The sequence below is a fragment of the Cyprinus carpio genome, chromosome B1 (assembly GCF_018340385.1).
Source record: "Cyprinus carpio isolate SPL01 chromosome B1, ASM1834038v1, whole genome shotgun sequence".
Classification (NCBI taxonomy): domain Eukaryota; kingdom Metazoa; phylum Chordata; class Actinopteri; order Cypriniformes; family Cyprinidae; genus Cyprinus; species Cyprinus carpio.
Window position 1 is genome coordinate 36556308 of NC_056597.1, and position 13733 is coordinate 36570040.

Genomic DNA, 13733 nt, shown 5'->3' on the forward strand with positions numbered 1-13733 from the left:
TTTGATCAATATTTATTTTTATAAAGTGACAAAAATATGTGTTTTTTGATAAAATGTGTTTTAAATTTTGACATAATTAAATTTTATTTAGTAACGTTTAATCAGAAATAGTTTTGAAATGTATGTTTTGTCTTGTGTATGACTAATAAAATTCCACTGATTTGCAATTCAGTAAATTCCCAAATCTAAGTGGGTGGGTCTTAAACAGAATAAGCTGCTTATTCAGTATGATGATCAAAAGTCTGTTCATGAATTGAAAAGAAGCCAATATTGACTTTAGTTCATCCCTGCTGGTGCAGTGGAGCAGATTGGCCTGTACTGGTCATGTGAAGGTTTGGGGCAAGCATGGGCCTGTTGTGGAATGACTCTGCACTGCAGGTTTTCCTGTCTGTTACGAGTTGTTAACCATAGTAAGTTCAGTTGTGGATTGATCTGCTGGTTGATGATTTGATTCAAAGGCCTTCCGCTGTTTATACAAGTTAAGAAGCATTATAGTGTTTGTCGTTCAAGCTGGTAGGTCACTCTTCCGTATGGCTGTGTTTGTGCTATAGTACTTCTGATGAATCACACATATTGCTCAGTGGAAAGTGTGTTCAAGCTGTGCTTCTCTGTTGAGATTTTATTAAGCTGTATATTTACGTATAATCTTCTGTTAAGTAAATGCATGTAAACATTCAAGAGAAAGTATGTATCGTCACATGATCCCAAAGAAAAAAGCAAATGTCACAATGCAAAAGAAGAACTCTCATTTCTTTATGCAAAATATGCATTATTCTTTTTTTCAAAGCACTGTTGATGTAAGTAAACATTAGTCTAGACAGCAATGGCCTTCGTGAGACCGAGTTTGAGATCTCATGACTGTTTCTGTCCATGTGTCATGTTCAGCGGGAATTACATCAGGTTGTTAGAGGAAGTTCAGTCTCAGTCACTCATATTCACCTCAGGATGTTTTTGCTAGTAAACAGATGTGCATGTGCCTACAGCGTCTTAACAGATACTAGTGTAGTACGACCTGTATTTTGCTCTCATGACTCTGTGTATGTGTGTGTGTGTGTTTTAGAAGTTTCTTTGGTTTAAAGGTTGTTTACAGTAAAAGAAAAAGGCTCTTAGGCTGAAACCGACCAGATTAAGCTTAAACAAGCATGCCCGAGATATTGTAATTCTAGCCTAGCGATGTGTGACCTGCAGTTCTCAGATATCTGGATTCATAGTCTCAGAGGTCGGTGCTGTTGAAGCGCGACTGTCAATAGCAAGCAAAATTAAGTGATAGAGAAATGTTATTATTTAATAATGTGATATAAATTTGTCACCATTCATTTCCAGTGGTGTTAGAGGTTATGTAACAATCTTATGAAGCCAGACTTTTGATCGTCAGCCTGAATAAGCAGCTTATTCTGGTTAAGTCCCACCCACTTAGAATGGAGGACACAGTTTGATTGACATATGAATTGGCCAGTCACCATTTGGTTTGCTTTAACATGCAGTTTTGCCTTTTTGGTCTTACAGTACGGTTGACATTCATTGGTTTCTTATGTGTCCAGTGGAATTCATCAATAAATTTCAATTTTTTAATTAAGTTGATTCATTTTTGGTTTGTAATCATGTGTTTGTTGCTTGTGCATGATTGCAACAGGTTTATGTATAGTCCTACTAAACTGAGCACATGTTGGCGTGAAACCTCAGTGTGAAGATGTAGGCTAAAATGAAAAGCATGTGCATGTAGTATTTTTGTGACTGATCACTTTAGAAGATGTGATCAGTCTTTTAAGTCTAATCTATTTTATGTTTTAAACTGTTTTTGCATCAAAGATAACTATAGTAATGCAGTTTTGTGTAGCTTTTATTAGTTACTGCAACCTGTTGTTCAATTATGGTTAATATCCACCTACTTTTCAGACCATTAGTCATCAAATTATCTGTAAACACTGCAGCTGTCATAAAAAGGTATGAGCAACTTTAATTTAACACAGCTGAAAAACCGTCTCTCTCTCCGACTTTGTCATTTCAAGGTCATCATGATTCAACCAAAAACTGGTGATGTCTGGGTGGTAAAGTTGTTTACTCTGTAATTAGTCCATCCATTCCCACTAGTCTGACATATTTAGAAGATTCACTGGCCAATCACAGCACTGTGGAGGCACAGCCACCTCTCATGTGACCCTAGACTGGTATTTTCCACTACTTTCACCCCAGTAGCATTAATAATAATTTATTATTCTGAATTCTGGCATATTGAAAGAAAATATGCAATGTAGGAAACACAGAAATCACTTTTTAAAGACTGTGATGGTGCGTTTGCACAGTTATTAACATTAGCTGCGTCCCAAATGATGCACTATACACTTATATGTACTTATGCTATGCAACCACGTAGTGTATGAATTATATATGGTTATTTTGTCATTCATAATCTGAGTCTGATAGCCCCTCCCCCTTCACTATGTAATTAAAGCTGCGACAGCTGAGTGAATGAATTTTCCAACATTCCATACTTAATTTTTTCGGTTACTTAAATAAATCATCCATGAATTTAAAGTGTACTTATATGTATTACACTTTATGTTATACTACCTTTTATTAAGAAAAATGGTTAATGCTGTTGTGTAGGGGTGGGCAATATAACCAAAATCTTATATCACAATATGTTTTTATTTCACAGTAGCTATATAAATCACAATATAGCTGTTTTTGCTTTAAATAATGTCTTTATGTTATCATATTTTTTGATGCCAAAGAAATATCATAATTCTTATCACTCTCTTATCTTTCTCTATTTTGTTGTTTGATTAACATGAAAGACAGACAGCAGGAATATTAGACTGCTGTCACTTTAAGAGCTGCCCAGATCCAATTACTGTTACACGTGTGTTGTCTTTCTCAGCTGTTTGCTTTCACTTAAGACCTAAACAGCTGTGTTTATGAAGATACTTGCAAAGAGGGTCATTTTGTGTGTATTTAACCTTTCAAGGCCTATAAAGCTGCCGCATACTCTATGAGTAATGCCGTGTGCATCTCTGACAGCGCTCAGAAACAGTGCATGCATATAGCGAAATGAGTTCTCTTTTGCTGCAGATTGCGTTTTAATGACTTAAAATTACTTGTTTTTTAAACTGCAATGCTTAAAAAATGGGAAAACTATATGTTTTTGTGACTACATAGCACAGCAATGTCACGTGAGCATGTAACTGCGATAGAGACGATAGTCCACAATCTCTACCAGTTGACGAATTTCTACTAGTTAATCATGTCTACATGTATATCACCCACCCCTAGTCCTGTGTGCTGTTTCTACTAATGGCTGAGGGAGTCGCAGCAAATGTGGCATCTTTTTCTCTTCGGACTATCATAATCTCTTTTTTTTTTTTGGAAGCAAATGGGAAAATTAAATTTTTTTAGTTTCCGTCCTCCGCTGTATAAGTTTACCAAACTATGACGACTTCTGAACCCGAGAACCCCGAAAATGTGAAAAGCACCCATTTTGGTGCAGCTCTGCAGAAACTGTGTTTGTGTTGTTATAAACACGCTTACTAGATAAAATATGCCTTATATGGCATTTACCCTAATGGTTCATAATGTTTCTTTTGCTTTAATTCTAATGTAAACTATTTTATTATTTTATATACATTTTTGAAGAGCCGCGGCCCCCCTTTTCTCTGAAAACGTGGCTCTGATGCATGTTTGTGGATTAGCTGTAAGCCTGTATAACTGTAATTCCTCCGACTGTAGAGCAAACACACGCAAATATCAGTCTATATGGACCATACACACACACACACACAATCAGCATCTATCTCTGTGTGTTAATTCAAGGAGCTGTTGAGTCACTGACCCCGTCACTATTTAACCCATGTGAGGTGTGTCTGTTTCTCTTTTCTGTCTCACCTACTTTTGCAGTCTCTCTCTCTCTCTCTCTCTCTCTCTCACAGTGTGTGCGCTCTCTCTCTCTCTCTCTCTCTCTCTATCTTTCTGTTCCTTCCTTAATCTCTGAGTATTACACGCCTCCCCAGTCTTACTCCCTCCCCCTTTCTCTCTCTCTCTCTCTCTCTCTCTCAGTGTCTCTGGCATGGGCTCAGATCTGCAGTGGTTTATTCAGTCGTTCAGTTGGTCGTGTCACCGCTCTGTGTGCTCGCTGCATGCGCGTGTGTTTGCTCACCCGGCTGGTATGCGCAGACGGGAGGAAGGAGGCTGCAAATGTATCCTTTGGAGGAGATGCGGTCTTGTGCAGCAGCCCTGTGAGGTGGTTCTGCCCCGCGACTGCTCTGCTAGGACACTTCCTCTGTGGACCTCTGAGTGTGAGCGCTACTATTAACAAGTGAGTCTGCTTTCAGGATGTCAACATGCAGGGTTTGAGTGTGTTTATGCAGGTGCAGGTCATTCTTAAGGGTTCTTGTTTGTCAGCGAAGTCAATGACCCAAACGCATAGGTGGGATGGACTGGTTGCTGCTGGACTGACATTGGTGTGATCCGTGTGGGAATTGTGTGGGAAATAAGTGCATTTGGGAATTTTTGGAGTGTGAGACGTGTCGTCTTTAAAGAGCCAGATGTGTGTTTGTTGTAGTTTGGGGACAAAATGGTCCCCAGATGTGAGCTAAATGTGGCATATCTCCATATGGGCAGGTTATCGGATGATTTATGAATAAATTGCATGATAATTTTTGAGTCCTAGCATGTGGAAAGTTTCTTTGAGGTAGTCTAGAGTCAGAATTAGGTTTATAAGAACAGCTGAAGTGTGCGGTATGTCTTCATTTAGAGAGCAAGGTAAGCGTGCGTCTGTGTTTATGTCAGTGTCATGTTTTGAACATGCACACTTCCTCCAGTGACGAGGGGAGGGCATGATCAGAAGTTTGCGTTTAGTCTCTGACACACAGAGAGAGAGAGAGTGAGAGTGACAGTGGCAGCTCATTATAAATGTCCGGAAACTTCACTTTTATCTTTCCTCTTTCTCTTATTTCACTTGCAAAGCAGAACAATGTTGATATTCCTCAGACATTCTGGCAAGGGTTTGTTCAACACTTAGTATTAAACTACTGGATTTGATTCTGTTTGAACTGTTTAATGTTCTCTATTTAAAGCTTTTCTTTTGGCTGTAATTTCAATGTTGGTTGTGCTAAGTATGATTGGTAAACTGGATTTACATCAGACGATATAGTTTTTTTTTTAGTGGCAGAAATATTACACACTATATATTACATATACATATATATATAACATATATATTATATATGTTATATATATTACACATTAATAACACATATATTACACATCTATATATTACACATTATTAACACAATATAGTAGCATTATTGCCTAAATATTAACTTTATTACACAATATTAACAATATTAATGCTTATATTAAACATATTTAATAAATATTCAAAACATTTATTATTCACAAAAATGTAATATAAAATTAAAATGTAAATATTACAATTATTTTTGTCATTTTTTGTAATGTATTAATAAAAATTGCATTAACTATTCACAAGATACATACACACATGCTGTTAATTTTATTGCTGTTATATATATATATATATATATATATATATATATATATAATATTTGTGTTTATACCTTGGAAATTTCCCATTAACTTCATAGAACATTCACAGAATCTTCAGAATTCCAAATGTATCCAACTATGATGATGTCATTGCAATATCTATATGTACACTGATTGGTCTTCCTTGCATATATGTAACTCTTTATTGTTGCATGTGTTGTTTCTCATGTGCTGCTGGTCAGATCCTGGATGTGTCTGTGCTGCGTGACATGACAGCAATAAAGCGTCTCTGATGCGGCATTTCATTCACTCTGAATCAAAGACTAACACATACACTCACCTTAAACCAGAACACGTTTGCTGCCTTCCAAATGCTGCTGTTTCCTTCAGGAAATGCTTATCAAATTTCATTATGTTCGTCTGCTTGAATGAGCATGTCCTGCTCCTTCTGGCTATGAACTATAAAGCTGTTGGTGAAAATGAGGGGCTGCGTCTCCTCTTTTTCTCTGTGTTTGTTTGTGTCTATCACATTTATTGCTTATGTTTATGTGTGTCTGTAACAGGTTTTTTAGATGCCCTGTTTTGTCTGTAGTATAAATTGCTCCAATAGCTTTGGGTTTTTTTTTCTAGCTGGTGTGGTTTTTTGTTTTCTTGGGTATCTTTATACAAGTGTGTGTGTGTGTGTGTGTGTGTGTGTGCGTGTGTGTGTGTGTGTGCGTGTGTGTGTGTGTGTGTGTGTGTGTGTGTGTGTGTGTGGTTTTGCTATGTTGCAATGCACCTGAGAAGCTGCTCTATTAGCATGAAAGCGTTAAGGAAGGAAGTGTTTGTGCAGAAGAGGTCAGTGTAAAGGATGCCCTTTAAAAGCAGAAAAATTCCTCCACCAGTGGTAGGAAATGTACACGAGATAAAAACGCTCTCACATGTGACTCATCTTTAGACTGAGACTATTTCTGCGGTGTTGTCTGGTCCTTCATGAGTCGCCTCAGAGATTCTTCAGCACGGAAAGAAGGAAGAAAGAAAGAAAGAAAGTAAATAAAGAAAAAACCCTTTACGCTGCAGGTGGTTTGTTTATCAAGATTTCACACTGTTTGTGAGTGTGTTTGTTTAAAAGTGCTCTAGGAAAAAGAAAAGCAAGACAAATATGCTTCTAGAGTAAAATACAATAGGACTAAAGGCCTTCTGGTGTAAAAGGTCATTTTGAGTTTTGCTATTTGCTTCAAAAACACTAAACAGAAACTAAAACCACTTTCCTAAACACCTACCTGTCTAAATATATCAAATATGGTCATATCAGTAAAACAAGAGCTTGCTACAGGTCTAAAGGTTGATTTTTGAGGTTTAAATCATGTTGCTATTGAGAATCCCTGATCATATATTTAATGATTTTCAGTTTTTGTTCAAGGTGATAAAATCAATAGTTTTCAGGAACTGTTGAGTAATAAAAGTATACGGGGTAGAAAGGCATGCAAAACACACAAGATTACAAAGATTACAGCAAAATAATACAGGAGATCTCATAAAATGAGAGGTTATAAAATGCCAGAATGAATTAAGTAAACTGGAAAAGTGGTTACACACTTGCTGAGGTGATTATTTTCACCTTTTTGTACTCAAATGTTGCTGTTATTATTATTGTTATTTTTTTATATTTAAACTATTTGTATATGATGACGACATGTTGTCATACCTGTATAGCACCAGTATCTAGAATATATATCACTATAGTGTATTTAAGGCCTTTTGCCTTAAGTCTGGGGTCATATTTACTTCTTCTATTGTTTTATTTTACTGTGTTACTCCTTCAGTATTCAATATACATTTTAAAATGATCCAATTGACTTACATTAGTCAGGTGCAACCATTGTGTTGAAATAGACATAGACCAAGACAAGTTAGGAGACTATTTGTGTGTCTATAAGGCTGATACTTCTGAAGTGTATGTAGAGGATTTAGCTATTATCTCGACACACATCTGGCTCTTCCACTAAAGTCTTTTGTCAATACTGTGAATTGGCCTGTAACCTTTACAGCACATGTAAAACATCAATTAATCACTATTTGATCTGTTTTAACCTCCTGTATAGTGGCTGGTGACCTTCTTATTTAGCTGAATTGAAGTGATGATGATGCTAAACCAGTGCCTGCTCAGGGAAAAGCACTGTTGTTCCCAATTACCCCACATTGCTGTCAGAGCTTAACCGTATTCCCACGTATTTCATCATGTCAAGCACAAGATCCTGTCTTGATCTCTGACAACACTTTGTCTCAGTAAACACCATACGCGCACCTTCACGAGGAAATCATTATTTTAAAAAGACAAACATGCAAATGACAGGAAGATTTGGCGACATTGCGTGCCACTTATGTTTGGGTTGAGATAATATTAAAGTGAGTTGGATTTGTAAAGTGGAAGAGTTGAATAATGTTTTTTAACAGAAATATGCATATCTCAGTTGTATTCTGGCTACTGTTTAGATTACTTTTAGATTGTTTTTATATAATTTTTTTTTAAACTTGGAATTAAATGTACCACATCAATAAATTAAAATAAATAAATAAAAAAACAAAGTGGAAGAAAATATATTCCTATATTTTATATTATATTGTATACATCAACATCATGAAATACATTAAACATTACATGACACCATGGTTTCCTTGACTGTAATTAATAGTTGATAAAAAGCTTATAGTTAATTCAGTCATAAAAGTGTAAAATAAAAAATAAAACTATTTTATATACTATCAAAATTAAACACTTGAACACTAAATATGGAACTGTTTGTTTACCTGCATGTCAATGTGACCATTAACCAACATCCAAGAACTTGTCTTTATAAATTACTGAAATATATTTACTTTCTCAGGTATATTTCAAGTGAATATTTTTTTCTCAAAGGCAAAGGGTTTGGCTGATAAAAATGTTTGGGAATCCCTGCTTACTTGAACACACATTAATAAACATGAAAGGAAATTTTTAAGGAGAAAATATGAATAATTTACTGCTGTTGTGTGAATAGCTTGTAATCATGTAATTAAATTTTAAAATGTGATATATTCTATTTAAAAGTATTTAATTTTTGTATTACTACCCATCTTTGTATATGTATATTTGTATATCTGAACCAAGGGAGAAACAAATGCTCCAAACCAGCCAGTTGTGTAAACGGCACAGAAACTCTCAGCTCTATTTAACTCATGTATTAGTCAATTCCACAGCATTTCCAAATCAGAGTCTGTTTTGGCTTCCACAGAGTCTTTACAGTGAAGAATGCGGCACAGTTATTAATTTTGGAGAAATGTCCAGGGATCCCTGTCTCTCTCTCTCTCTCTCTCTCTCTCTCTCTCTCTCTCTCTCCTCTCTCTCTGTGGTCTGTGTGTGTGTGTGTTGTGTGTGTGTGTGGTGTGTGTGTGTGTGTGTGTGTGTGTGTGTGTGTATTGTAATTACTAATTAAGGCAGCGTAGAGGGCTGCGTGTCCTTGCTATGACCGGTTCTCTCTCAGTGGAACAAAACCAGAATGATGAACACATCCATTCCACATTTATGCTTTCTTATTATGTTGCTTGACAAAGCAGTTGTGTTTAAGCTGCTGCATCCTTCTGAGACCAGACATTTCTGAACCGTCACTCCTCCAAGAGCTTTCAATATAGTATGTCGGCCTCCGTCATTGTCTGTCTGTCTGTCTGTGGAGCGACTGCTAAACATCACGCTTTTTCTAGTTCCCTTACATCATTTTTCCTTTCTCTTACTCTTCAACTCCGTTCCTGTTCCTCTAGCAAGCTGTCTCTTGTCCACTCTGTGTGTTTGTGTATGTTTATTGATGGCTTCTTTCCTGCACTGTGTGTTTATTCATGCTCAATGCACTGCTGGATTCATGTAGAAACACACAAACATGTTTCCAGGCCAGAAGCAGATGATTACTGTGTGACAGAAATGAAAATCTTCCCTGCAAACCATCATGTCTGTCTGTCTGTCTGTCTGTCTGTCTGTCTGTCTGTCTGTCTGTCTGTCTGTCTGTCTGGCTGGCTGGCTGTCTGGCTGGTTTTTTTTTTTTTTTTTCTTTTTTTTTTTCTGTCTGTCTGTCTCTGTCCGTCTGTCTTTTTTTTTTTTTTTTTTTTTTTTTTTTTTTTTTTTTTTGTGCGTCTGTCTGTCTCTGTCTATCTGTCTGTCTGTCTCTGTCTGTCTGTCTGTCTGTCTGTCTATCTGTCTGTCTGTCTGTCTGTCTCTGTCTGTCTGTCTGTCTATCTATCTATATGTCTGTCTGTCTGTCTGTCTGTCTGTCTGTCTCTGTCTGTCTGTCTGTCTGTCTGTCTGTCTCTGTCTGTCTATCTGTCTTTCTCTGTCTGTCTATGTATCTGTCTGTCTCTGTCTGTCTGTCTGTCTGTCTATCTATCTATCTATCTATCTATCTATCTATCTATATGTCTGTCTGTCTGTCCATCTCTGTCTGTCTGTCTGTCTGTCTCTGTCTGTCTCTGTCTGTCTATCTATCTATCTGTCTGTCTGTCTGTCTGTCTGTCTGTCTGTCTCTGTCCATCTCTGTCTGTCTGTCTGTCTGTCTGTCTGTCTGTCTGTCTGTCTATCTATCTATCTATCTATCTATCTATCTATCTATCTATCTATCTATCTATCTATCGGTCTGTCTGTCTGTCTGTCTGTCTGTCTTTGTATTGTTTTATCAATCTATCATTCTATCTGACATTTTTTTTTTTTTTTTTTGTTTTTTTTTTCTGTCTATATCTGTCTAGTGTTTTCTGTTTGTAAAGCATATGAATCTTTTTTTCAGTATTCAAATGGGGGAAGTCGTGGCCTAATGGTTAGAGAGTCAGACTCCCAATCGAAGGGTTGTGAGTTCGAGTCTCGGGCCGGCAGGAATTGTGGGTGGGGGAGTGCATGTACAGTTCGTCTCTCCACCTTCAATACCATGACTTAGGTGCCCTTGAGCAAGGCATCGACCCCCAACTGCTCCCGCTCCCCGGGGGCCGCAGCATAAAATGCTGCCCCACTATCCCGGTGTGTGTTCACAGTGTGTGTGTGTCTGTCACTGCTCTGTGTGTTGCACTTCGGATGGGTTAAATGCAGAGCTACGAATTCTGAGTATGTCACCATTTGTCCATCCATCCATCCATCATTTCATCTGTCTGTATATCACATAGTTGTCTTGTTTGTAAAGCATATGACTTCTTTTTTTCAGTTTTCCTTTCACTTTTCGTCACTTTCACTTTTTTTTTTTTTTTTACACTTATATTATTTAGAATTTCATTTCATTTTGATTCTGCTTCATTACATTTCATTTTCGCATTAAAATTAGATATTCCATTTGCTGCCTCAAATTCAAATTCAGAAATTGATTCGGAATTTAAAAAGCAACTGTAAATGAAAGTTGCAGTACAGTTTTGATATACAGTAGAGATGTGATTAATGAAAAGTGTGTGTAAGATAATCACCCAGTGCGTTTATCACGTGTTCTACAGTTGGTTGACGTCTGCGTTCATGTCATGACCATATTCTCCTGTGTTTTCTCTTTAGAGCAACTTCTTGGGAAGTAGCAGCTTCTCTGTGACCGATCTCCTCAAGTCTAAGGACCAGCAGCTTTCTCTCAGCCTGAGGTGAGTTGCATTGTGGGCTGATGAGAGTTTAAGCGTTGTCTTCAGCACTGACTCATTGAGGCTGCGTGGTGGTTTTTATGTGTAAACTTAATTTGCTGGTTTTCGTGCTCCTGTAATGAGCTCTCTGGAGGTGGATGATGTCAGGCACACACAGCTGATCAAACAGGACTGAGACTCCAGCAGAAAACAGGCCATCTGCTCCTGTATTTGGCACACCAGCTCGATCTGATTGTCCAATGAATGCACAGCTTGAGTTTGGCATTGTACGGTAGTATATGGCGACATGACCATTTATAGTGTGCTAGATTTATGTTATTTACACATTGAGGAATGTGGAATAAAGTGAAAATCCGAAGCAGAACGTGTCCCAAACTGGTAAAGACATGTAGAGTTTTGTTGGGTGTAGAGAACCACTGTGCCTTAAATGTGGCTCATCCATTGAATTTAAAGTCAAAAATGTCTGTTTATTTCTAAAAATATAAACAAGGTAATTGTGACTTCTTACAATCTTACAATCCAGGCTTTTTTTCTCAGAATTATGACTTTTTTTTTCAGAATATATAAATGTAAAATTGTAAGTCACAGTTACTTTTTGAGTTTTAGTTTTTAATTCTGTGGCAGAAACAAACAAATAAATAAAAACAGAATTGTAAGATGTAAACTTGGAATTGCGAGAAAGGAAGTCAGAATTCTGAGTTTATGTCTCAATTCTGAGAAAAAAATATACACATATTCGTTTTGTTGAATCTTCCAACAAAAATAACTGTAGTAATTAGTGCTGTCATTCGATAAAAAAAAACTAATCACACTTTTTTTCCTGAAATTATTTGCTAATAAACATGATTAAGCCTACCTAACATTAAAGTTTTTACATATACTTTTATATTGCAATCATTTTCAAATTAATGTAGAAACAGCATAAAGACAGTATATATTTAATTTTATGTAGAAACAGCATAAAGACAGTATATATTTGATTTTTTATCTGATGGCAATTTTATTTATGTGTATAGATGTTGTTAATACCTTTTCTTTTCCTAATATTTAACCATTGACTATAGCCATTCTAAAATTACAGTATAATTAAGAGCCATCAATTTTAATATTTATTAAACTTAAAAACAACAGCTTCTAATTTAAGTGAACTTTAAACAATCTTCACATCAACCCATTATAATAATGTCATATTTACCTGTGCCCTTCAGCAAGTAGGAGATATACAGAAATTGAATAAAGTTATCAAACACTAAATTCTCAATTAAATATAGATAAATCCTTAATGCGTTAAATATTTTTTACGCTGTTAAACTGGAAAAATGAATCGCCTGCATTAACACGCCAATTTTGACAGCACTCATATTAACATAATAATTAAAAATAATTAAGTAATAGCGTCCATCCCTATTGTATGCTACCTGTAGTTTGAATAGTTTTTAGGTAGTTAAGTGCTAGGTAAGTGGAAAAATATGACAATTGTGTAGTGTGTTGTGAAAAGAGTCATGTAGAGCATGTTGTGTGGTCTAGTAGTTACAGATCTAATCTGGCAGCCTAAAAGGTTGCACTGTTCAAATCCCACAAAGTGTGATTCATTAGCAGTGACCACCAATGTGCTCCTCCCAGTGGGCTTGTTTCAGTAAATGTACTGTAAATCATATTAAGCAGCAATTAAATGATAACTTGGTAATCTCATGATTGATAGAGTTGTGACTGTGAGTGACAGCCAGAGGGATTCCCTGCACACTGCATCACACATGACAACATTAGTATTAATACTGATTATCGTTTCTCTTTATTTGACATATTGCTCATGTTAGGGTGTAGACTCTGGCCCTTGCTTCTTGTTGTTTGTTCTGATGCGCTGTCGGTGGCTGGTTGTTTTTCGTGTCTCTTTTGAAGCTGAGAATAGAGTTTCTCTTTGGTGAGGAGCAGCAGAAGTACAAAAGGACTGCGCTGTCTCTTGTGTAATGCAGCAAGGCTTACAGTACATGGGGTGCAAAAGTCTGGGTAGCTATTTTTTCCCATATTGTAAAATGGAATAAGTTGTATTGAAAAATGAAGGTGAATGTCTTTGGTTTGTGTCTCTTCTGCTTTAATTAAAGCTGTACCTGAGCTTCAGCATGCTCTGAGATGTTTCAAAGAGCATCTTGAGCTTCGACAGAAAAATATAGGACTATCTGTACATTGTAAAGAAGTTTCCACCAATTTCAACTCAACTTTAAAAAAAAAGTTTTATCAAACTTTGTCTTTGTTTAGTTGCTGCTTTCTTTCTTTCTAAGTTTAATTAAATTGGCTGTACAAGCCATTTCAACTTTCAAATTATATTAAACTGATTTAAAAATCGAGTTGAATATCATATAACTCATATAAAGAGTTTGAAATTTGTTAAAGTAATGGAAAAACATACTGTATGTTGCCATGATTTTATTGATCATACTTATTGATTTTTTTTACAGTGTATGAAGAGTCATGGCTCTCATTGACCTGAGAGTGACCTAGAAATAGTGTAGAATATTAAATATTTGTTTTTGTGATTTTTTTTCAGAAATCAAAATCTTTATGTCTATTTAAATGCTACAACAATTCTTACATAATTCATGTGGACCCCATATACTGTATTT

At 36.2% G+C, this 13733-nt stretch overlaps 1 pseudogene; it reads left to right on the forward strand.

Moving 5' to 3' along the window:
• Positions 1-13733, forward strand: part of LOC109086071 — a 137775-nt pseudogene that overhangs the window by 23636 nt on the left and 100406 nt on the right.